The sequence below is a fragment of the Canis lupus genome, chromosome 12 (genome assembly GCF_048164855.1).
Source record: "Canis lupus baileyi chromosome 12, mCanLup2.hap1, whole genome shotgun sequence".
Taxonomy (NCBI): Eukaryota; Metazoa; Chordata; class Mammalia; order Carnivora; family Canidae; genus Canis; species Canis lupus.
This window is the reverse complement of record NC_132849.1, coordinates 4,027,021-4,051,144: the sequence shown is the minus strand read 5'-3', so window position 1 is coordinate 4,051,144 and position 24,124 is coordinate 4,027,021. Positions and strand designations below refer to the sequence as shown.

Genomic DNA, 24,124 nt, shown 5'->3' with positions numbered 1-24,124 from the left:
TTTGTTTTCCTGAAATATGTCTGACCGCCCTTTGAGCTTGATCCAGGGGCTTGGGGGGTACTGTGATGGGAATTACCTTAAAGAACAAATAAGATAAATGAGGCTTTTTATATAGTGGTGTCCCAATTATTATTATTATTTTTAAAGATTTTATTTATTTATTCATGAGAGACACACACAGAGAGAGACAGAGACATAAGCAGAGGGAGAAGCAGGCTCCATACAAGGAGCCCTATGTGGGACTTGATCCCAGAACCCCAAGATCACACCCTGAGCCAAAGGCAGATGCTCAACCACTGAGCCACCCAGGCATCTCAGGGTGTCCCAATTAGCAAGCAAACTAACCTCCCCATATTTCACATACCATATTTCAACATACTTAACTCATTTTAGCACGCAGGCTGAGCTCATATGGAAATACAATATGCTCAACTGAATGGCAGACTTTTTTTAAAAAGCTCATTTAAGTAATCTCTATACCCAACATGGGGCTCAAACTCACTACCCCAAGATCAAGAGCCAGACGTTCTTGTGACTGATCCAGCAGGTGCCCCAAGAATAGCAGATTCTTTTTTTTTTCTTTGAGATTTTATTCATTTATTCATGAGAGACACACAGAGACAGGCAGAGACACAGACAGAGGGAGAAGCAGGCTCCCTGTGGGGAGACCAATGCAGGACTCAATCCCAGGACCCTGGGATCCCGACCTGAGCCAAAGGCAGACGCTGAACTGCTGAGCCACCCAGGTGTCCCTAAATAGCTGATTCTTAAAGCCATGGCTAAAATACGTCTCCGGATGTCCCAGGAATTGTTATAAGCATTTGGCTTGAATCAGTTTCTTGAACGTACCTAAGAGGTAGGGACTATCACTGTCCCCTTTTTATGAGTGAGCATACTGAGGGACAGAGAAGTAAGGTAACTTGCCCAGTTCCACATCTAGTCAACTACAGAGGTGGGTATGAGCCCAGGCAGGCCTTGCTGCAGGATTCACACTCCTCAGGTAGAGAGGAATTTCTGGTAATCACATTTTGCTGACCACTCTGATGAAGGTTTAACATGGTGGCCATACCTGGCACATGAGCTTACTGTGGCACAAGAGTTTTGTTGTATGAGGCGTAAGAATTTCCTATTCCCTTCTAGATCCTTCTATCTGGACTAAGAATTGAATTGACATGAGACAGACTCACAGGAGAAAATCAAATTTAATTTCATATCTACCGGGAATCCACACAGACATGGAAATTCCAAAGCCAGTCAGGCAGAATGGGGTATATATGTAGTCCTGAGCTGAGGAGCAGGGAGTGGGGGTCTGTACCTCCAAGGGAAGGAATGCAATCCCCAGGGAGATGAAAAAGAGTCAGTGTTTGGAACCAAAGCAAGTGTTTGCCGGGCCCACAATGGGACACAGAGGACTTTGATCAAACAGGCCTCGCAGGGTTCCTCCGGGCTACCTCACCTAGTCCACGGGGTACTGTGGTTACCTGAGGTGATAGCGCTCTTTCTGGAGCAGGTCCTCCATCTCAATTCTTCCCAGATAGTTGCGGGGAAGGTAAAGAGCTTTTCCTGAATCTGCTGGGTTTTGATTGTTTTTTATCTTTAAATAATCTTCATGCCAAAGGGGCCCAATGGGGGCGGCCTGCCTTGGCCCCTGCAGTATCACGACACAGCATGATGCTGGAAGCCCAGAGGAACGTTGTGTCACCTTTAATGCCCTGAATTAGACCTAAGGACAGTACTAGCCAACAATGACAGAATACTTAATTCATTTCACTGTCTAAAAAAAGTGGTTGGATGTAATTTTTAGTTTGCTTTCGAGTTTAGGTGCCACCAATTGTGCATTAAATGACAGTGGTCATTGCCTTTTTTTTCATCTTTGCCTCAAACAATGGCTCTGGACCCAGAGCTAACAGCCCTCCTGGAGTCCAAACAATTCAGGCAGCGCTGTGGGTGTTCTGGCAAATGAGGACATTTCTCCAGGGTATAAGGCTGTCCTCGGTGTCCCTGATGGCCCTGTGTCAGTAGGATAGGATCTGCAACTTTTTCCAGGAATGGTGGTGGACTGTGTGCTGATGGTCTCCAGCGGGGCCTCCCCCAGCCCCCACCTCCCTGGGGCCCTTTGTGGTGAGGGGTAGGATTTGTGAGACTCCAGAATGCGTGGCTGTGAAGGAAGGAAAAGCAGCCAGCACTAAGGAGGAATTGGGGCTGATTAGCACCATAGAACTTTTTCCTGTATCTGTGAATGGGGCAACTCTGTCCTAGTAGCCAGGTCTCTCCTATGCTGCTTCTTCGGTTTTTAGGAGTTAGCTATCAAATTAAATCCATCCTATTTTAGTCTTTAAAGCCTTGATATAAGGGGTACCTGGGTGGCTCAGTGGTTGAGCGTCTGCCTTTGGCTCAGGTCGTGATCCCGGGGTCCTGGGATCGAACACTGTATAAGGAATCCCACACTGTGGGGAGCCTGCTTCTCCCTCTGCCTATGTCTCTGCCTCTCTCATGAATAAATAAATAAAATCTTAAAAACAAAATAAAGGGACCTCCAGGTGGCTCAGCGGTTGAGCATCTGTCTTTGGCTCAGGGCGTGATCGGAGTCCCAGGATCGAGTCCCACATTGGGCTCCCTGCATGGAACCTGATTTTCTCTCTGCCTGTGTCCCTGCCTCTCTCTGTGTGTCTCTCATGAATAAATAAATAAAATCTTAAAAAAAAAAAAAAGTGGGATCCCTGGGTGGCGCAGCGGTTTGGCGCCTGCCTTTGGCCCAGGGCGCGATCCTGGAGACCCGGGATCGGATCCCGCATCGGGCTCCCGGTGCATGGAGCCTGCTTCTCCCTCTGCCTGTGTCTCTGCCTCTCTCTCTCTCTCTCTCTCTCTGTGACTATCATAAAAAAAAAATAAATAAATATTAAAAAATAAATAAATAAAGCCTTGACATAATCTAACTTCAGTTGGCAGAAACAAAAAACCCAACCAACTTGGGAGGATCTTCCTGTCTTATAACCGGAGGCAATCAGATGTAGTGGTTGACTGTGGGTCCCTGGAGCAAGACTGCCTGAGTGAATCCTGGCTCTGTTACCTATTGGTTGTGCAGCTTAAACTCTGGTGTCTCAGTTTCTTCATCTGTAAAGTAGGGATAATAATAATAAGTGGTGCAGTGAGCGTAAAGACCTCAGTAATTGCTGTTATCAACCTCAGGTAGCTCAGCATTGTCTGTAACTAAAGTCACAACAGAGACATATCTCGAAGAGTAGCTGTCAATGAAAAGTTAGTTGTGTCATTTCGGATCTCCCTTATCTCTTTGCTTTTTTGCACTGCTCTGTGATAACTCACTCTGCTACCTGTCAGATGGCCTTTTCCTGTGATTAATGTTTCAAATTTATAACTGGTCAAACAGATACCAGAACAAAACCCACAAAGGCAGCAGTGCTTAGTGTGACCACACCCACATGAAAGTGGAGGCTGGGCTGTTGCCATGGTGATGCAGAGTATTTTGTCAAACACTTGGCCTGGGGGACAGGGTGAGTCAGACTCAAGCTGGGTGGGGAGACGGCAACTGCTTTCAATTAAAACCACCAGGCCTATGGTTGAGTTGGGAGACTCCTGAGGTTTATGCAGTAAATCAGAGATGTCTCAGGTCTGGGGTTTGATTGTACACTTTGTCCGTCTGTCATGTGGACATTTTTTCCGATTTCCTTCCTCTGGGTAGAAGGAGCTGTAGATATCTCTTTGCTCTTCTTCATATATCAAGAAACTGCAAACTTAGTTCTCGTAAAAATAAGGTCTGCTTTCCTCTAAGTCTTGACACAACTAAACCTAGCAAAAGGATTTTTGTGAGCTTCTTTTCCCATCCCCGGTCTCTTTTTTTTTTTTTTTTTCATCCCCGGTCTCTTTACATAGATTCATTGTCTATAAATAAGGCTCACTGAAGCATATTATTCAGTATTTTCTTTTTAGCAAGAGTTAAGCACACAAGAGGCTATTTTTCAGATAGAGGAGTTTGGACAACTATAGGCATTGTGATTTCAGGATGGAAAATCTGTACCAAATATGACTTCTCTGGAATTTATTAGCTGGTTGAAGTCAGTAATTCTGCATGAAGGAAGCTGAGAGGCAGAGTTACATGCTGATAGAATGTGCCAGTTGGTTAATCTGGATTAATATTGCTCAGTCATCGTTGACTATCCATAGCATAGTGGGCAGGAGCAGAATTAGACATGCTCTCTAGGAATCGCATGCTATTAAAGTCAACCTCTAAATAACCTAACCTCTCCATCTTCTTCCTGAGTTGCTATCATGCCCAAGGCACCATGCTAAGCCATAAGCAGATAATAAACCCTCTAAAATACAGCTCTTGCCTTTTAAGGAAGAAGTGAGGGAAAGCAAAAAGCAGGAAAAACTAGCAATAATATGATGTACAAGGTAATATAAAGTGAATATTGGCAGCAGGGTGTGGAGAAGAGAGAAATCCCCATGGGCTGTGGTGAAGGAAGGTGGGATTTGAGTGGAGCCTTGAAGGGTGCATAGAGCGGTGAAGAGGGTATTCAGGAAGCGGAAAAAACAAGAGGAATATTGCAGCAGAAGTCTCAGCTCTGGACCTTGGTCCATGTAGAGATGTTAGGACAGGCCAAGCAAGGTCAGACACCGGGGAAGAGACAAGGCGTTGGTGTGGAGTACTATTAACATACAGTGGGGAGTCATGTACACAGAGCTTAAAAATAGTGGAGCTAAGCAAAACCAGGATTTTGGCCTGGTGACTTATGGACCTGCCAAGCAAGTAAAAGATGAGAGGAACACAGATTTGGTAGACCCAAATCGTGCAATAGTATAAAAGTTCACAATGTAATTCCATAACGTGTGCAGGATCTGATGAATTAGCATTATGACATTAATGCGACTTGAGAGTCAAATGGAAAGTCTTACTCCGAAAAAAAAATTAAAAAGAAAATTATAATATACTAAGTCTACAAAGCCAGTTTCAAAATATTTAAGAGCATTTAATTAATTTGTGAAAGCACTCTGAAAAGTGGTGACTGAATTTTGCTTCTTTAATAGCTGGAATATGGAAGTTGACACTAGAAACACTGGATTTTTAAATTTAACTTTAATAAACCAAATTAATGTTTTTCTGTGCACAGAATTAGTGTTTTCCTGCTGCTTTGGAGGATACCAACCGCCTGACCTTGGCATAAGCAGTGCATGGAAGGTGGTTCAGGCAGGCAGGTGGGGAGCACCAGGTAGGGGTCTATCAACTGCTGGGATTGAGGTTTAGGGAGAGACTTCAGTTCCTGGAGCCGCGGAGAGGAAAAAGGAACTGACAGCATAGGACCAGGGGCAGGAAATGGAGTCACATGTCAGCAATTCTAAATGGCAAAAGGTTCTCTCTCTCGGAAGGTAAACAAGCATAGCGAAAAAGAAATTTTAGGAAAGAGGGATCCCTGGGTGGCGCAGCGGTTTGGCGCCTGCCTTTGGCCCAGGGCGCAATCCTGGAGACCCGGGATCGAATCCCACATCAGGCTCCCGGTGCATGGAGCCTGCTTCTCCCTCTGCCTGTGTCTCTGCCTCTCTCTCTCTCTGTGTGTGTGACTATCATAAATAAATAAAAATTAAAAAAAAATTAAAAAAAAAAAAAAAGAAATTTTAGGAAAGAACATGTGGAAATCTGATGAAATATTTTGCTTTTGCTTGGCGTCCAATGAAAGCCAGTAGTAACCGGTAATAAAACTGGTATTGGTCTCTTTGTTATATTGGAAATGAATTATCACTAGTCTGGACCTTTAAGTAGAATTCAGTATGTGCTGAGAGCAGGCCAAATTCAAAGGCCCATTAGAAAGGATGTTTTTTAAAAAGAATACTCAGGCCCTACCCCAAAACAATTGCATCAGAATCTCTGGGAATAAGGGCTGGGCATCAGTGTTTTTCTGTGAGTGTGTTCTTGGGGAATCGTTTTAACTCTCCGGGCATCTGTTTCCAACTATAAAATAAGATTGGACTAGATGATCTCAAGGCCCCTCAGTAGGCTCCAACATTCTCTGATTCATGGAAGAGAAACTGCTGTGCCATTCGTTGTTAGCACAGATACTGACCTGCCCACAGCCGCAGTTCCATGGCCCACTCACTCTGCAGGCATTTCACACAGGAAAGAAGACGCTGGCAGCCACTCCAGAGAGACAGGCAGAGACTGTTAGAGTTGGTCAGGGAAATGAATGAGAAAACAAACAATAACAACAACAAAAGCAGGTTCCCTTCCCCTGGCTTGCCTGCGTCCTTGTTCCTAAAGTGAACTTGAGCAGGCCTTCCAGGGGAGGCTGATGTCTTGTGTCAGGGATATATGGTCGCCGTGACACATTACCAAAAGGGAGACCTTTAAACACCACAGACTTCTTACTTTCCAGTTCTGTAGGTGAGAAGTCTGACAAGGTCTCACAGGTGAAGCTCCAGGCATCCACCGGCCTGTCCTTCTAGAGAAGGCCTGGGGGAGTCTCTGGGGGAGGTGGGTTCCCTTGCTCATCCAGGTTATTGGCAGAGTTTAATTCCTTGCTGTTGTGGGAACTGAGAGTCTCCTCCCAGGCCAGTCTTCTCCCTTCTTAGGTCTCCGGTGCCCCGGAAGTTTTTCTGCTTTCAAGGTTGATGTGATAAGATTGAGCCCACCCAGACAATCCAGGATAATCTCCCCGCTTTGAGGCCCTTACTCTTAATCCCATCTGCGAAGTCGCTGGCCCTGTAGTATTCACAGGTTTCAAGGTAGTTGTTTGTTTGTTTTTAAAGATTTTATTTATTTATTCATGAGAGACACAGAGAGAGAGAGAGAGAGAGAGAGAGAATGGCAGGCAGAGACACATGCAGAGGGAGAAGCAGGCCCCATGCAGGGAGCCTGACGTGGGATTGATCCCGGGTCTCCAGGATCACACCCGGGGCCAAAGGCGGCGCTAAACCACTGAGCCACCGGGCTGCCCTTGTTTTTGTTTTTTAAATAAAAGAAGGGAGATGGGGGTGGATGAGAAGCCCGAGTGGGAGATTGTGGTACAGAGTAGTTCTTGGGTTTATCTTCAAAGTCATTGAATATCGATCCTGGACAGGATCAATATCTGGACAGAAAATATTTATCTGATACAAATTATTACCCGCCACCCCCTTCCCCCTGCCCCCAGTAGGTAGAGGGGAATCCTGGACACTGGAAATGCTGGGTCTTGCCTTTCTTTTAGTTCAGGGATAAGAAAACAGTATGCCTAATTCTATTAGTGCATGTTCTCTGACAGCCATCAACAATGGCTAAAAACAACCTCCCTTCTGGGCTAGAGCTTTCCATCCCTGTCCTGTGGAATTCTCTGCTTTTCTAAGCATACTTTAGAAAGTCTGGCCCTGTTGGAAATGCCTCATTTGCTCCCAGTTCATCTTTTTCAGCATTAGCAACATCAGGAAGGGAATTTGGGCATTAACAAAATAAATGAAAGAAGACAAAAACAAAAATACAAAAAAAAAAAAAAAAGGAAGAAAAAATTTCTTTTTTTCAGAATCTTCATGTACTTAGGATCTAAACTCCACATTAGATGACTTTGAACTCTTTTTTTTTTTTTTTTTTTTTAGGATTTATTTATTTTAGAGAGACAGAGAGAGAGCATGAGTGGGAGAGGTAGAGGGAGAAGAGAGAATCTCAAGCAGACCCACACTGAGAACAGAGCCCAGTGTGGGGCTTGATCTCACCACTCTGAGATCTCGGCCTGAGCCGAAACACTAAGTCATACACTTACCAGACTGCACCACCCAAGCAACCCTGAACTCTTAATACAAGAATGATGAAGATGTAGTCATTCATTTAGTATTTATAGGGTGCCCACTCCATGCAAGACGTGACTAGTCCAGAGATCTTTGTGGGGAAGAGGCGGGGTGTTGTTTATTCAAAAACAGCCATCAAGCCAACTCCATGTTCTTGTGAAAGAACATGGCCTTTTGGCTTTTGGAGTTTGGGTACCTCCCACAATTGTTTAATGATAGACAGGAACCCTAGCCTTCCTGGAGTTATGTCCCTTCAGTCAGTTAATTATTCAAAAGATGGTTTCTAGTGTATGGCAGGAGGAAAAAGATGCTGTCCTTTTGATGTGGGGAACAAAGGCAAAAGAAAGGTAGATAAAATTAAATTTCCTTATAATCTGCATCCCCCTGACAAATACTTGAGGCAGTCAGAGTATGATATTCCTCCAGGAAACTCACAACTGTCTTAATATTAATACTTTGCTCCAGGAAAAAACAACCTTAGCTTGACAACAGCCAGGCCTCCATGATCCTGAGTCTTCTTTAGCATAGGAAAGTCCTTTTGGAAACCTCCCTTTGTCTTTACCTCCCCCACTCCAGAGTATAAAATCAACTGCTCCTCACAGTCACAGTGCAGCCCTTTCTGCCCATGGGTCCTGTCCCCGTGCTTTAATAAAACCACCTTTTTGAATCAGAGACCTCTCAAAAATTCTTTCTTGGCTGTGGGCTCTGAACCCCAACCATCAAACCACATGACTTTGACTTTTTGCAGCTTTCTCAAGGACATTTTTTTTTCTGGTAGAGAAAGGAAACAGATTTTGTTTTGAAAAGGATAGAAGTACTACATTCCAATGCTTCCCACTCTTGTGGTGAATTCTGATAAGCTGAATTTGGGAAACGTTTCTGGAAAAAAAAGATTTTTCCTCATCTCCCATGAAAATGTTGTGAATGATTTTTCTCCACATTAATGTCGCAGCATTTTTGATTTGAGCGGTTTTCCTTCACAGGGGGAAACATTCCAGTTCTGGATATTGCTGTGTGCTGGAATGGAAAACAGATGGATGAGAGAAACAGAGCCTGCCACTCCTTGATTCTGTCTTATTTTGTGGATTATTTAACCCCTCTAAAGTTTTTATTTCCATGAGATAGTAACAACCTGCATCAGAGTTCTTAGTGTATCATAACAAACCAACTACACATTTACTTGTCCACTTAAGCAGAAAAACAATTTACTAGAAAGGTCTTGGATGCCTTACCACATCTCAAGAAAGGAAAATGTGTGTGAACAAGGCAGGTCATGCAGCTGCCAGGAACAAAGTGGAGTATGTTACACAGCCAGTCTGGTGGCCATAACTGTGCTGCTAGCTGGACACTGGCTGCTAGTTGGCACCACTTGCTCATGGAAACTCAGCATTCCTGCCCTCCTGTGAGCTGATACAGTGGATTCTCTACAGTCTGTGCTATTCAGCATTACTAATTTCTAATTCATGGGGTAGAGTGTGTTTGCTTACAGAATTTAGGTCATTTCTATTCCCTAGCTGTGAAGGGGTCTGGGGAAGCGGGCATGTAGTATTTTAGCTTCTATAGTGAGAGGTGGGTTCTTCCAATCCACCAAAACTTTACTGAGAAATTTCCAAACATGAGAAGGAGCTTCAGATGCCAGGTAGCCAAACGAAACAAAACAAAACAAAACAACTGCGAGAAAACAAACAAACAAACAACTGCGAGACTCCATTTCTTTGGTAGTCCAGCATCAACCTAATTTCTTTTTCCCATGTTTATACTTTGAAAAGAAAAAATTCCTCCCACACAACTTAATGCAATTATACTTTTATAATTTAAAATGCTCTCACCCCTACCCCAAGGAGTACTGGGAGTTACCCAAAGGGTCTCCTAGATCCAACCAGCCTGTTCCCAGCCTCATGATGCAGCGGCATCCCTCTTTCCTCTTGCTGTTCACGATCAAATATCTCATACAACACTGCAACAAGCATAGAGCCTGTTTCACTGTGTGTACAGGAGACTAACCCTATAATTGGCTCTTTAGGGCATCTGAGATCTACTCGGTTAGAGGCTCAGAGACAATGAGCATCATTGTGGGTGGAGTGGGTGATGAACTGGCTTCCCCTTGAGAGATGCCTCCTTCCAGGTGCAGGATCATGGGCTGAAAGCATATCTCATCTGACAAGAAGAGAGTGGTTGATGAGGAAAACTCAATGAGAGTGAGGTTTTTGAATGCTTGAGTCAGCCAAATGCTGGCATGTTTCCCAATTCCAGTACTCGGGGTTAAATTCTTTCTGCTCAGTACCCTAAATCTTGCACAAAAGATCTCATAGGGCTGTGGATTGAAAGTTTAATTTCACAGAACCAAACCTTAAAAAAAATTAAAAAAAAAATTTTTTTTGAGAGAGAGAGAGCAAGCGCTTGAGTGGGAGGGGCAGAGGGAGAGAGAGAGAGAGAGAGAGAATCCCAAACCAACTGTGTGCTGAGCTTCACACCTGAGGCGGGGCACGATTCCAGGACCCCAAGAACTGAGCTGAAACCAAGTCTGATGCCCAACAGACTGTACCACCCAGGTGCCCTAGAACCAAACGTTTCAGGATTTTTGTCTTTTATCGTGGGAAAATATACATAAGAAAGCTCTATTTTTTAAGTTACATAAAGTCTTGGATTTTAATCCATGTTGTAAGGGTAAAATGTAAGAATTTGAACTTATTGTTGTCTTTCTTTATTCCGTCCAGCAACATTAGAAGAAACCACTGCACTCCACAAGTCCTTGAATTTCTTATACTGTTCATATTGGTCTATGGCTTCTTTGTCTTTCATATCTTCCCTTCAGTGGATTCCCTATTCCATTTGGCCATAGGTAAGAATTTAATCAGCAGAGACTTTTCATAGTTCCTGCCTCTCTGGGTCACTAGCTTTTGATTCAAGTTTGGATCAGTCTGTCTGACAGTCTGGCCCAGGGCCTCTTGATAACTTCCAGGTGCAAAGAGGTCTTGGGAAGTGAGGACCTGGCTTTCCAGGCTTTATAGAGAGAGGCAGATTGCTGCCAAAAGACTCATAGGACAAGGAATTCCTAAAATGTATGCAGGGGATTCAGATGCTGGGCAGCCTAAAACCCATCCAGGGTCTGTTACACATCCTTATGAGGGTGTTAGGCAGATTTTATATATATATATATATATATATATATATATATATATATATGCCATCTAACAAAGCACCCACTACATATTATATCTCAATTGATGTTATTTCCTAACATCTTCCTGGTTAATAAAATTGTCAAGTCTGAGCCATGAAGGATGGAACTGCAAATATATAGTTAAACTCAAGCATCAAAATTTGACATAGGATTTAGATAAAAGATTCAATAATCAGGCTAGGAAAAGTCATATTAATTGATTATCCTCTAGTAATTAGAAAGCTTTTTTTAAAAAAAAGATTTTATTTATTTATTCATGAGACACAGAGAAAGAGGCAGAGACATAGGCAGAGGGAGAAGCAGGCTCCATGTAGGGAACTTGACGTGGGACTCGATCCCAGGATCCCAGGATCATGACCTGAGTGAAAGGCAGATGCTCAACCACTGAGCCACCCAGGTGCTCATACTTAGAAAACTTCTATTTTTGGTAACAACATTAGCATTTTAATTGAGAAACAGTGTGACTATTCAACTTTTTTCTAAAAAAGTGTTTTAAAAAAACTGGCTTACTTGTTTTTATCTGGTTCTTGTTACAAGGAGGAGATTAAAAAATTTAAAATTAGAATTCATTCCCATCCATGAAAAGTTGTTTAGACTGGATGTACGTTATCTGTTGTGTTGATTTCTCCTTGGACAGGAACTTGTTCCCACTTGTTGATCCATCTGAGTGTCTGAGTTAGTTCTGCATATTTGTTTTAAACTCAGAAAAGGATTGGCAGAAACAAGAAAATACTGTTTTGACTCCCAAGCCCAATCTGAAATCAGAATGAAATTGGTCATGAATTTTGTAGTCACAAGCTGCATTGAAATGAGTGGCCCCAGAGGCATATTTATTGGCTTTGAGATATTATCTTTATCTGCTGGCTTCCATAAGCAACAAAAGAATGTCATCTCTCAAGATTCACTCTGCATGACTGGTAGTTCCTTTGCATGTGTCTACATCCACTAATTCATTCATCAAACATGTATTTGAGTTCCTAGGACACATTGGATATTTTGTCAGCCTCTGAAAATTCAGTAATGGAAAGACTTGGTCCCTGACTTCAGAAGTTCATGGTCTAATAGAATAGAGAAAACGGCCATATAAACAAGTCAGTGTAGTGTTGTGTGACAAGTATGATGATCAATGTATGGGCAAGGACAAGTAGGGGCTCAAAGGACAAAATGTTTAACTGTAGTTGTGGGGGAAGTGGATTCAAAGAAGAAGAGATACTTGAGCTGGATCTGGAAGGGCAGCACAGGTGCTCCCCAGGAGAAGGGCAAAGGGCATTCCAGATGGGGCATGGCCTGTTCATAGGCATGGAGGCATAAAGTAGCCTGGGGCCTTGTAGACCTGCAGGTAGTTTGGAGCATAGATCAGGAGAGGGAGTGTCAGGAGATGGACTGGAGGCTGAAGCCAGAGCCCGGTGGGCCTTTTAGGCCACGCTGAGAGGAATGTGTGCTTCATCCTAAAGGCTCCAGAGGCCATTGATGGCGCAGGTTTGAACTGAGAGTGCTCATTCTGAAAGCAAACTGTATGATCAGTTGCAAATGGAAGTTGAGGGTGGAGCAGGGTGAATTTGGAGGCAGGGAAACCAAGGAGGACAGAGAATATTGCAAAGGTGCCTCTGAGAGAGGATAGCAATGTCCATCTTTGACTCTGCCTCCATTTGATATGATGAAGGTATTATCTCTGTTTTTTCTTTTTAAGATTTTATTTATTCATGAGAGACACAGAGAGAGAGGCAGAGACACAGGCAGAGGGAGAAGCAGGCTCCCTATGGGGAGCCCGATGCAGGACTTGATCCCAGGATACCGGAATCACAACCTGAACCAAAGGGAGACGCTCAACTGCTGAGCCACCCAGGTGCCCTGTTCTGTATTGTTAAGGAAATCCCAATGCTTGTCAGATCACCTCAGTTTCCTAAAATGAAATAACACTTGTGGTGGTGTGGTCAGGCCACCAGCTGACCCCTGAAGACTTGTGTACCCCTTCCCTGGTGTAGAGCAATGTTGGAAAGCATGTGCCCATCTAGGAGCGACATTAGCCAGCACCCCACCCACCGCCCCCGTCCCCACAGCCGGATGGGCCTGTGTGACCAGTTCTCAGCAGAGGAAGGGATGTGTTTACTTCAGGGGTAGAGTGGTTAAGTACCAGGTCTCTGTGTTCCCCCCATGGTTTTTCCTCGTTGCTGACTGGAAGTCCCTGCGTCACCACCTGAAGAAGAGCTGCTAGAGCTGCTGGACTTTATTGTGCTATTTGACTCAGCAGCTAACCTGCCCTGACACAGCCTGTCTGTACTGTTGGCAAACTATAAAAATCATCACTAGACTTGGTGGGCTTGCTGCTAAATTATTCAGGCTAACTCTACATCAGGTCATGGATTATGAATTATTTTGACAGCGACACCATCCATGGACCTACGCAGTTTGTGTCCTTTTTGTTGAAAGCTGTCTCCATGATTTTTGGAGTTGGAGGTCGGTCTCTGATGCAGACAGGAAGCCGAAGGAAGTCAAACCCTATCACTCATGCTCCCTCCTTGGACTGTGTCCTGTCAGTTTAGCCAAGTTATGCTGCACCTTGTTGTGAGCATTGTTTCGGTACTTCTTCCTTTATGGCTTCCACAAATATTTTTTGACACCTGTCACATGCCAGCCCTATTCAAAAAGTTTCACTTTGCGCCTGGGACTATGCTGAATTGTTCTGGTGCCATAATGAACAAGAAAGACATCGTTTCTGGTTTCCTACTGATGGTAGGAGAGAATTAAGGAAACTTTTCAAAATGATATGACAAGTGCTATGTTTGGGGGAGAACACAACACCTTGAAAATAGATGGAAGGAATATAAAATCTGAACCTGGAGATTCAGGAAGGCTTCTTAGAGAAAGTGACATTTGAGCAGCTATATCAGGGTTGAATAGGAGTTAGTCAGATGAAGAGTAGGAGATGGAGTGTTCTAAGAGGAGAAAAGATAATATGTACAAAGGCTCAGATGACAGCCAAGATGTTTGCCCCTTGAGAACAGAGTACAAATTGGGAAATGGCAAAGACTAGTGTTGGAAAAGGAAGCAGGCGCCTGACAATGAAGGGGTAAGGGGACTGTCTTATGTTGGGGTACTCCGAAAGCAGAAACAAAGGCAAGGAGAAGTAGTTTATTTGGAAGTTGGTTCCAGTAAGCACAATGAAAGAATGAGGAAGTAAGCAGAAAAGAGGAAAGTGTTAGCCAGCAGGGTACTGCTCTGGGCAGCTGAAGCTCAGTGCCCCTGGAGATGCCTGAGAGTGTGGTGGGCATGCCTCTGAGTTGTCACATTGGTCCGGAAGGCAGGGCATTTGTCCAGCACTGTCATCCCTCATTGGTTGGAGGTTGCACCTGGGAACGGTCATTCCTTCCACTTCCGGCCTGTCCCTGGCTCCTTGGAGAATGACCTCGGGTGGGTGGGCTGAGAGATAGATCCTCTGGAAGCCATCATGTGTATGGGAATAGTCTGTGGGTGATATTCAGGGTGGACCGTGCAGATGTGCATAGGGCACCGACAGCATCTCCCAGAGTCTAAACTTTGTCCTAAGAACAAATGGGATCTATTGTAGGATTTTCAAGAATGCATTTTAGAAAGCTCATTGTGGCTGAATGGAGAGCGTGGGTTAGATTGGGGCAAAACTGAAATAGACAGATGAGTTCAGAGCTATTTTAATAAAATTTCCTTTCTGCTTTAATAAGCCTGAGTGAATTTTGTTGTTTGAAACCAAGAACCCAGAAAAGGTCAGCTTTGTAATTTGTGTGTGTGTGTAGTGGGTGGGGGGGGGAGGCTTGGGGGGGTAGGGTAGAGAAGATGATGAACATAGGTGTATTCTTTAGGTTTACATGAAATTGAGTAGCAACTACAGAGATTTCCCATATACCTGACCTCCACACCCCCACATATGCGCAGCCTCCCTGGTTACCAACATTCCCCCACCAGAGGGTACATTTGTTACATGTGATAAACCTGCACTGGTGCATCTTTATCATCTAGACTCCATAGTTTACATTACAGTTCACTCTTTGTGTTGTACATTCTATGGGTTTGGACACACATATAATGACTGTATCCACCATTTTAGTATTTTTTTTTTAACGGTATAACTTATTTTTTTTATTTATTTATTTATTTATTTATTTATTTATTTATTTATTTATTTATATGATAGTCACACAGAAAGAGAGAGAGAGAGGCAGAGACATAGGCAGAGGGAGAAGCAGGCTCCATGCACTGGGAGCCCGACGTGGGATTCAATCCCAGGTCTCCAGGATCGCGCCCTGGGCCAAAGGCAGGCGCTAAACCGCTGCGCCACCCAGGGATCCCCCATTTTAGTATTATACAGAGTAGTTTCACTGTCCTAAAAATCCTCTGTGCACAGCCTATTTCTTCATTCCTCCCTACTTCCTAATTCTTGGTGACCACTAATCTTTTCACTGTCTCCATAGTTTTGCCTTTTCTAGAGTGTCATGTAATTAGAGTCATACATCATGTAGTCTTTCAAGACTGGCTTCTTTCACTTATTAAAATGCATTTGAGTTTTCTCCCTGTCTTTTAATGGCTTGGCAGCTCGTTTCTTTTTAGGGCTGAATAATATTCCATTGTCTGAATATACCAGTTCATCTATTTATTTACACTAAAGGACATCTTGGTTACATCTTAGTTTGGGAAATTATGAATAAAGCTGCTATTAACATCTGTATGCAGGTTTATGTGTGGACATAAGTTTTTTCAACTCCTTTGGGGAAATACCAAGAAGTATGATTGCTGGATTGTATGGTAAGAGTAGGCTTAATTTTGTAAGAAATCCCCAAACTATTTTCCGGAGCAGCTGTACCATTTTTCATTCCCACCAGCAATGAATCAGAGTTCTTGTGCTCCACATCCTATGTTCTGGATTTTTGGCAATTCTAATAGATGTGAGGTTCTATTTCCTTATTGTTTTAATTTGTATCTCCCTGATGACATATGATGTGGAGGATCTTCTCTTTTTTCCTTCCTTATTAAAGATGTATTTATTTATTTGCTTATTTTTAATTTTTTTTAAGATTTTATTTATTTATTCATGAGAGACACACACACACACAGAGATAGAGACATAAGCAGAGGGAGAAGCAGGCTCCATGCCGGAAACCCGATGTGGGACTCAATCCCAGGACCCTGGGATCACGCCATGAGTTAAAGGCAGACGCTCAACCGCTAAGCCACCCAGGTGTCCCTATTTATTTATTTTAGAGACAGAGAAAGAGAGGAGAGAGAGAGAGAGAGAGTGAGCGCCAGCGTGAGGGTGAGGGAGAGAGGCAGAAGGAGAGATTCCTCAAATAGACTCCGCACCGAATGCAGAGTCTGACGCAGGGCTCCATTCCAGAACCCATGAGATCAGGTCCTGACCCGAAAGCAAGGATTGGCTGCTCAACTGCCTGAGCCATCCAGGCACCCCTGGAATGTCTTTTCACATGTTTATTTGACTTCTTTCTATCTTCTTTGGTGAGATAACTGTTAATGTCTTTAGTCATTTTTTAATGGGTTGTTCATTTTCTTATGGTTGAGTTTTAAATGTTCTTTGCATATTTTGGATAAAAGTCCTTTATTAGATATATCTTTTGCAGACATCTTCCCTCAGGGTGTGGCTTATCTTTTCCTTTTCTTTTCTTTTTAATTTATTTATTTATGAGAGAGAGAGAGAGAGAGAGAGAGAGAGAGGCAGAGACACAGGCAGAGGGAGAAGCAGGCTCCTTGCACCGGGAGCCCGACGTGGGATTCAATCCCAGGTCTCCAGGATCGCGCCCTGGGCCAAAGGCAGGCGCCAAACCGCTGCGCCACCCAGGGATCCCTCCTTTTCTTAATAGTGTCTCCTCACCAAGCAGAAAATTTTAATTTTAGTAACGTCTGGCCTATTGGTTTGTTCTTTCATGAATCATGCCTTTGGTATTGTATCTAAAAAGTCACTGCTAAACTTAAGGTCCACCTAGATTTTCTCCTATGTTATCTTCTGGGAGTTTTATAGTTTTGCATTTTACATTTAGGTCTATGATCCACTTTGAGTTGATTTTTATGAAGGGTGGAGGGTGTGGGTCTAGATTCATTTTTCTGCAGACAGATGTAGCATCATTGTTTGTTAAAAAGTCTTTGCTTTGTTGCCTTTGCTCCATTTTCAAGATCAGTTGATTATATTTACCTGAGTCTATTTCTGGGCTGTCTTTTCTTTTCCATTGATCTATCTGTCTGTCCTCTTGCCAGTGGGAACAGATTTTGATTACTCTAAAATTGGCATTACTTTTGATTACTGTAGCTTTATAGTAAGTCTTGAAGTTGGGTAGTGTCATTCCTCCAACATTGTTCTTCTCCTTCAATATTGTGTTGGTTATTCTGAGTCTCTCTCCAGATAAACTTTCATATCAGTTTGTTGCTATCCACAAAACAATTTGTTGAGATTTTGACTGGGATTGCATGAATCTACATATCAAATGGGGAAGAACTGCCAGCTTGACAATATTCAATCTTCTTGTTCACAAATGTGGAACATCTCTCCATTTATTTAGCTCTTTGATTTCTCACATCAGAGTTTTGTAGTTTTACTCATGTAGATCTTCTATATATTTTGTTAGATTTATACTTAAGTATTTCATTTTGGGGGGATGCTATTTAAATAGTATTATACTTTTAATTTCAAATTTATCTTGTTTATTGCAGGTACATAGGAAAGCCACTGACTTTTGTATGTTAAAGTTGTATCTGGCAACCTTGCTATAATCACTTACTAGTTCTCAGAGGTTTTTTGTTACTTCTTTAGAATTTTCTACATAGATGATCGTGTCATCTATGGACACAGTTTTATTTCTTTCTTTCCAATCTGTATATCATTTATTTCCTTAGCTTGTTTTATTGCATTAGCTATTCCAATATGATGTTGGAAAGCAGTGTGAGAGGGGACACCTTCCCTTTTTCCTGATCTCAGTGGAAAGCTTCTAGTCTCTCATCATTAAGTATGATGTTAGCTACAGCTTTTTGGTAGGTGTTCTTTATCAAGTTGAGGAAGTTCCTCTCTATTCCTACCTATTTCACTGAGAGTTTTTATCATGAATGAATGTTGGACTTTGTCAAATACTTTTTCTGCATTTATTGATAAGGATTTTTCTTTATTAGCCTGTTGATTTGATGGATGACATTAATTGATTTTTCAAATGTCGAATCAGCTTTGTATATGTGGGATAAATCTCACTTGGTCATAGTATACAATTCTTTTCATACATTTGGATTTGATTTGCTAATGTACTGTTGAGGATTTTTGCATCTATGTGCATGAGAGATATTGATCTGTAGTTTTTTTTCTTTTTCTTGTAATGCCTTCATCCAGTTTTGGTATTAGGATAATACTGGCCTCATGGAATAGGTTAGGAAGTAGTATTTCTTTTGTTTCTATCTTCTGAAAGAGATTACATAGAACTGGTATAATTTCTCCTTAAATGTTTAGTAGAATTCATCAGTGAACCCATCTGAGCCTAGTGCTTTCTGTTTTGGAAGCTTATTAATTATTGATTCAATTATTAACAGATATAGGCCTACTCAGATTGTCTATCTCTCATCCTGTGTGAGTTTTGGCAGATTGTGTCTTTCAAGGAATTGGTCCATTTCATCTAGGCTATCAAATTTGTGGGCGTGGAGTTCCTTGTAGAATTCTTTTATTATCCTTTTGATGTTTAGGCTCTGTAGTGATGTCCCCATTTCATTTTTTATATTAGTAATTTGTATTATTTCTCCTTTTAAATTTATTGGCATTATCAAAGAACCAGCTTTTGGTTTCATTGGCTTTTTTTTTTTAAATAAATATTGTATTTATTTATTTGACAGAAAGAGAGAGAGCACAAACCAGGGGGAGCAGCAGACAGGCAGAGGGAGAAGCAGGCTCCCTGCTGAGCAAGGAGCCCAATGCCCAATCCCCGGACCCTGAGATCATGACCTGAGCTGAAGCCAGAAACTTAACAGACTGAGCCACCCAGGGGCCCCTCATTGGCTTTTTGATTAATGTGCTGTTTTCAGTTTTATTGCTTTCTGCTCTAATTTTATTATTTCCTTTCTTCTGCTTTCCTCAGATTTAATTTTCTTTTCTTTTTGCTAGTTTGCTAGTGAAAGCTTAGATGATTGATTCGATTACTTTTTATTTCTTTCATTTTTATATCTTTATTTGACAATTAGCTGTTAGTTCTCATCCACATTAACTGTAGATTTTTGAAAGTGGTGACAGATATATGGGTAACCAATGTATAGAGCTTGTTTGGTGAATCTTCATCCTTGTTACATTTTCTGGATGACCACACATGGATACGGTATGGAACGTTCTTTATTCCTTTGCCCCAGACAGCTTTGTTGAGCCTGGTGTCAATGTGCACATCTGGAGTTCCTATCTCCTTCATGGGAAATTTCTGAATCTATTTGAGTGCCCAAGGGCATGCTTCTTGAAACTCACTCAATGGGTAATCTTGTAAATGTTGATGGTGTGTTCTCTGATCACTGTCTTGTTGATGTCAGGACATCTTCTTTACATCCGTCTTTGCAGGAGCCATTCTGCCAGGCTCAGTTTGGAAAGCTTAGGTGATTGATTTTAGATCTTTCTTCTTTTTAAATATATGCATTTAATGCCATAAATTTCTTTCTAAGCACTGCTTTCACTATATCCCACAAATTTCAATAAGTTGTTTTTTTATTTTCATTTAGTTGAAAATATTGTAAGATTTTGCTTCAGATCTCTTCTTTGACACATATGTTAGCTAAATGTATGTTGTTTAATCTCCAAGTATTTGGGGGATTTTCCAGCTCTCTGTTTTTGGTTTCTATTTTAATTTCATTGTGGTCCGAGAGTAGACACTGTATGATTTCTATTCTTTTACATTTGTTAAGGTGTTTTTTTATAGCCCAAAATGTGGTCTGCCTTGGTGAATGCTTCCTATGAGCTTGAGAAGAATATGTAATCTGCTATTTTGGAATGAAATGGCCTATAGATATCAATTATATCCAGTTGATTGTTGGTGCTGTTGAGTTCAACTATGTCCTTACTGATTTTCTTCCTGCTACATAATTCAATGCATTATTATTATTATTATTTTGAACAACTTACTGTCAGATGGGATCCCTGGGTGGCGCAGCGGTTTGGCGCCTGCCTTTGGCCCAGGGCGCGATCCTGGAGACCCGGGATCGAATCCCACGTCGGGCTCTCGGTGCATGGAGCCTGCTTCTCCCTCTGCCTGTGTCTCTGCCTCTCTCTCTCTCTCTCTGTGTGACTATCATAAATAAATAAAAATTAAAAAAAAAAATTAAAAAAAAAAACTTACTGTCAGATCAACTAAGAATAAGAAAAATAAAAGTTTTAATTTTACCTTTACTTATTCCTTTTCAGAAGCTCTTCCTTTCCTTATGTAGATCCACATTTCTGACCTATATAAACTTCCTTTTTTCTTTTTTTTTTTAATTTTTTTATTTATTTATGATAATCACACAGAGAGAGAGAGAGGGGGGTGGGGCAGAGACACAGGCAGAGGGAGAAGCAGGCTCCATGCACCGGGAGCCTGACGTGGGATTCAATCCCGGGTCTCCAGGATCGCGCCCTGGGCCAAAGGCAGGCGCCAAACCGCTGCGCCACCCAGGGATCCCTAAACTTCCTTCTTTCTAAAGAACTTCTTTTAACACTTCTTGCAAGAAAGATCTACCAGCAATAAATTTCCTCAGTTTTTGTTTGAGAACTCTTTATTTCTCCTACACTTTTGAAGAGTAATTTCACAGGGTACAGAATTCTAGGGTGGTTTTTCTTTTTCTTTGAACACTTTTTAAATATTTTACTCCATTCTCTTCCTCATTGCAGTTTCTGAAGATAATTAAAAAAAATTTTTTTTTTTTGGTATTTGTTTATTTGAGAGGGAGTGAGAAAGAGAAAGAGAGCAAAGAGGGAGAAGGAGAAGCAGACTCCCCACCCAGCAGAGATCCCAATGCAGGGCTCACTCCCAGGACCCCAAGATCATGACCTGAGCTGAAGGCAGATGCTTAACTGACTGAGCTGCTCAGGCAACCCCTGAGGAGAATTGAATGTAATTCTTATCCTTGAGCTCAGAGATTCTTTCCTCAGCTGTGTCTAGGCTACTGCTAAGCCCATCAGAGGACTTTTCACTTCTGTTATTATAGTGTTTTTGATTTCTAGCATTTCTCTTGGGTTCTTTCTTAGAATTTCCATCTCTCTGCTTACATTGCCCATCTGTTCTTGTATACTGTCTATTTATCCATTAGAGACCTTAGCATACTAATCATAATTGTTTTAAAATCCCTGTTTGGTAATTCTAATATCCCTGCCATGTCTGAATCTGGTTCTGATGCTGGCTCTGTTTCTTCTTTTGCCTTTTAGTATGTCTCTTAATTTCTTTTTTGTAGCTAGGCATGATGTACTGGATAAATGGCACTGTTGTAAATAGGCCTTTAATAATACAGTGGTAAGGTGTGAGGGGAGGAGGACTGCAATTAGTCTCAGTGAGCCTGTGCCTCTAGACTATGAACTTTCTGCAGGCTCTTAAGGCCCCCTCCTGCTTTACATGGGGAAGGATGCCTAGAGTGGGCTGCGGTTGGGTCTTTCCCCTCTCTTTTTGGTAGAGATCTACCTAAAGAGGTCAGTTAGGCTCTGGTTAATAGATTCTCCCAAGAGCAGACCTTGTTAAGAGGAACAGAATGCTTGGAGTATTTCAATTGTTCCCTTTCTTCTCTGCATGCTGGAAACATTTGGGGATTTTTCTCCAATGTTCACTGTGAAAATATGGTAGAGCCCAGGAGCTAAAACTTTCAGAACTGTGAGAAGCTCCCAGGGCTGAATCTCTCTGGACTTTTTCTCTCTCAGACTCAACCACACTGAGCCTCCAACACTTGGTCAGTTACGGTTCAGGTTTCCCTACATTTACACTCATGAGATTTCTTTTCTTTTCTTTTCTTTTCTTTTCTTTTCTTTTCTTTTCTTTTCTTTTCTTTTCTTTTCTTTTCTTTTCTTTTTTTCTTTTCTTTCTTTTCTTTTCTTTCTTTTCTTTTCTCTTTTCTTTTCTTCCTTCCTTCCTTCCTTCCTTCCTTCCTTCCTTCCTTCCTTCCTTTCTTTCTTCTTTCTTTCTTTCTTTCTTTCTTTCTTTCTTTCTTTCTTTCTTTCTTTCTTTCTTCTTTCTTTCTTTCTTTCTTTCTTTCTTTCTTTCTTTCTTTCTTTCTTTCTTTCTTTCTTTCTTTCTTTCTTTCTTTTCCTCTATTGATTGATGAGAGCTGAAGGCAGATGCTCAACCGCTGAGCCATCTAGGCGTCCCACACTCATGAGGTTTCTGCTCCATTTGTGGTTCTCTGTAGCCTCCTGTTGATGTCTCCAGGTGTGAGGGCAGCAGTTTGCCTTGTGACCTGACTTCTCTAGTAAATATAGATATTAACGGGCAGTCTGGGTGGCTCAGTGGTTTAGCGCCTGCCTTTGGCCCAGGGTGTGATCCTGGAGTCCCAGGATCGAGTCCCACGTCCGGCTCCCTACATGGAGTCTGCTTCTCCCTCTGCCGGTGTCTCTGCCTCTCTCTCTGTGTGTCTCTCATGAATAAATGGATGGAATCTTAAAAAAAAATAAAAATAAGAAAGAATGGTTGTTGGGTTTTTAGTTTGTTCAGTTTTTCACTGTTGTTAGGATGGAGACTTGCAAATTTCTTACATGCTGGACCAGAAACCCATGATTGTAGTTTTTATGCTGAATTCAAGAGGCCTGTGGAACATCCAAATAGAGTTGTTACTCTATTAGTGATGCTGAATGGGGAGGGGGTGTGGTAAATGAGATTACCCAGAGATAGAGTTAATGTGGGAAGAGAAGAGGACCTAGGCAATGTCCCTGAGAAAGACCAACATTTAAGGAAGAAAAAGAAATGCTAACAAGGCAGAATAAAAATGAACCTGAGAAGGAGGAGGATAATAAGAAGAATGAGACCTTGTTGAACCAAAGAGAAGAATGTTTTAAAGATTTATTTATTTACTTCAAGAGAGAGAGGGACAGAGAGAATGTGAGCATGTGTGCAGGTTAGGACAGGAGCAGTCAGAGGAAGAGAGAGAGAATCCCAAGCAGACTCCTCATTGAGTGGAGAACCCTACAGGGACCTCAATCCCAGGACTCTGAGATCATGACTTGACTCAAAACCAAGAGTCAGATGCTTAACTCACTGAGCAACCCCCCCCAGGTGCCCCTAAAAGAAGAATGTTTTCAAAGAGGGAATAGCCAACGAGAGTAAATGCTGCTGGAAGGTCAGATAATTAAAGATTATCTCTTGGAGGGAGATTTTTGGTGGTTTGGATGAAAGCATTCGAGTGGAGTGGTGTGGGTCTAATATGGATCAGAAAGAACTGAGAAGGAAAGATGAGGAAATGGGGACCCCTGGGTGGCGCAGCGGTTTGGCGCCTGCCTTTGGCCCAGGGCGCGATCCTGGAGACCCGGGATCGAATCCCCACATCAGGCTCCCGGTGCATGGAGCCTGCTTCTCCCTCTGCCTATGTCTCTGCCTCTCTCTCTCTCTGTGTGACTATCATAAATAAATAAAAATTAAAAAAAAAAAAAAAGATGAGGAAATGGAGAGAGCAGGTGAGATTAATTTTTTCAAGAAATTTCTGAGATTTGGATTTGAGGGAGTGCTTTTTCTTCTAGCAGGAGAGACTCTGGCATATACAACTGTTGACAGGAATGAGTAGAATGAGCTGGAAGAAGGAGTGATGGAAAGAAGATACAGAGGAGGGTAGGTGGCTGCTGGAGGGAAATCTCTTAGAAGGTAGGAGGAGGCGAGAACCAGAGCACAGGAGGAGGGATCAGCCTTGGAGGGGAAGAGCATGTCTAATTCATTTTGACAGAAGAAAAGCAGGAAAGAATACTGTAGCTTATATATTATGTCCTTGGATCTTTACAAAACTCTGTGGGGCTGAATGCTGTTTTCCCAGTTTTTAAGTGATGTAACAGAGGCCTGGAAAAGTTAGGTCATCTTGCCCAGAGTGACACAGGAGAACCTAGGTCTTCTGACTCTGAGGTTGCCTTGAACCCCAACTGTGATACTCATTTGCCTGTGATATTTTAAAAGCTTAAGTTCCCCATAGTAGGTGCCCTGAAGGTGACTGAAATCTAGTTGTGTCCTTGTTTTATGACTTAATAAG

At 42.2% G+C, this 24,124-nt stretch overlaps 1 long non-coding RNA gene across 3 annotated transcripts in view; it reads left to right on the top strand.

Annotated features, from left to right (window-relative positions):
* Positions 1-16,326: 16,326 nt before the first annotated feature.
* Positions 16,327-24,124, top strand: part of LOC140600888 (uncharacterized) — a 28,782-nt gene continuing 20,984 nt past the window's right edge. For 2 of the 3 annotated variants that reach the window (XR_012004007.1, XR_012004006.1), the window contains exons 1-2: positions 16,327-16,435; positions 23,631-23,715. This is a non-coding gene — a long non-coding RNA (uncharacterized lncRNA). Of the gene's footprint in view, positions 16,436-23,627; positions 23,716-24,124 lie in introns of all 3 variants that reach the window. The other variant, XR_012004008.1, reaches the window with a different exon arrangement.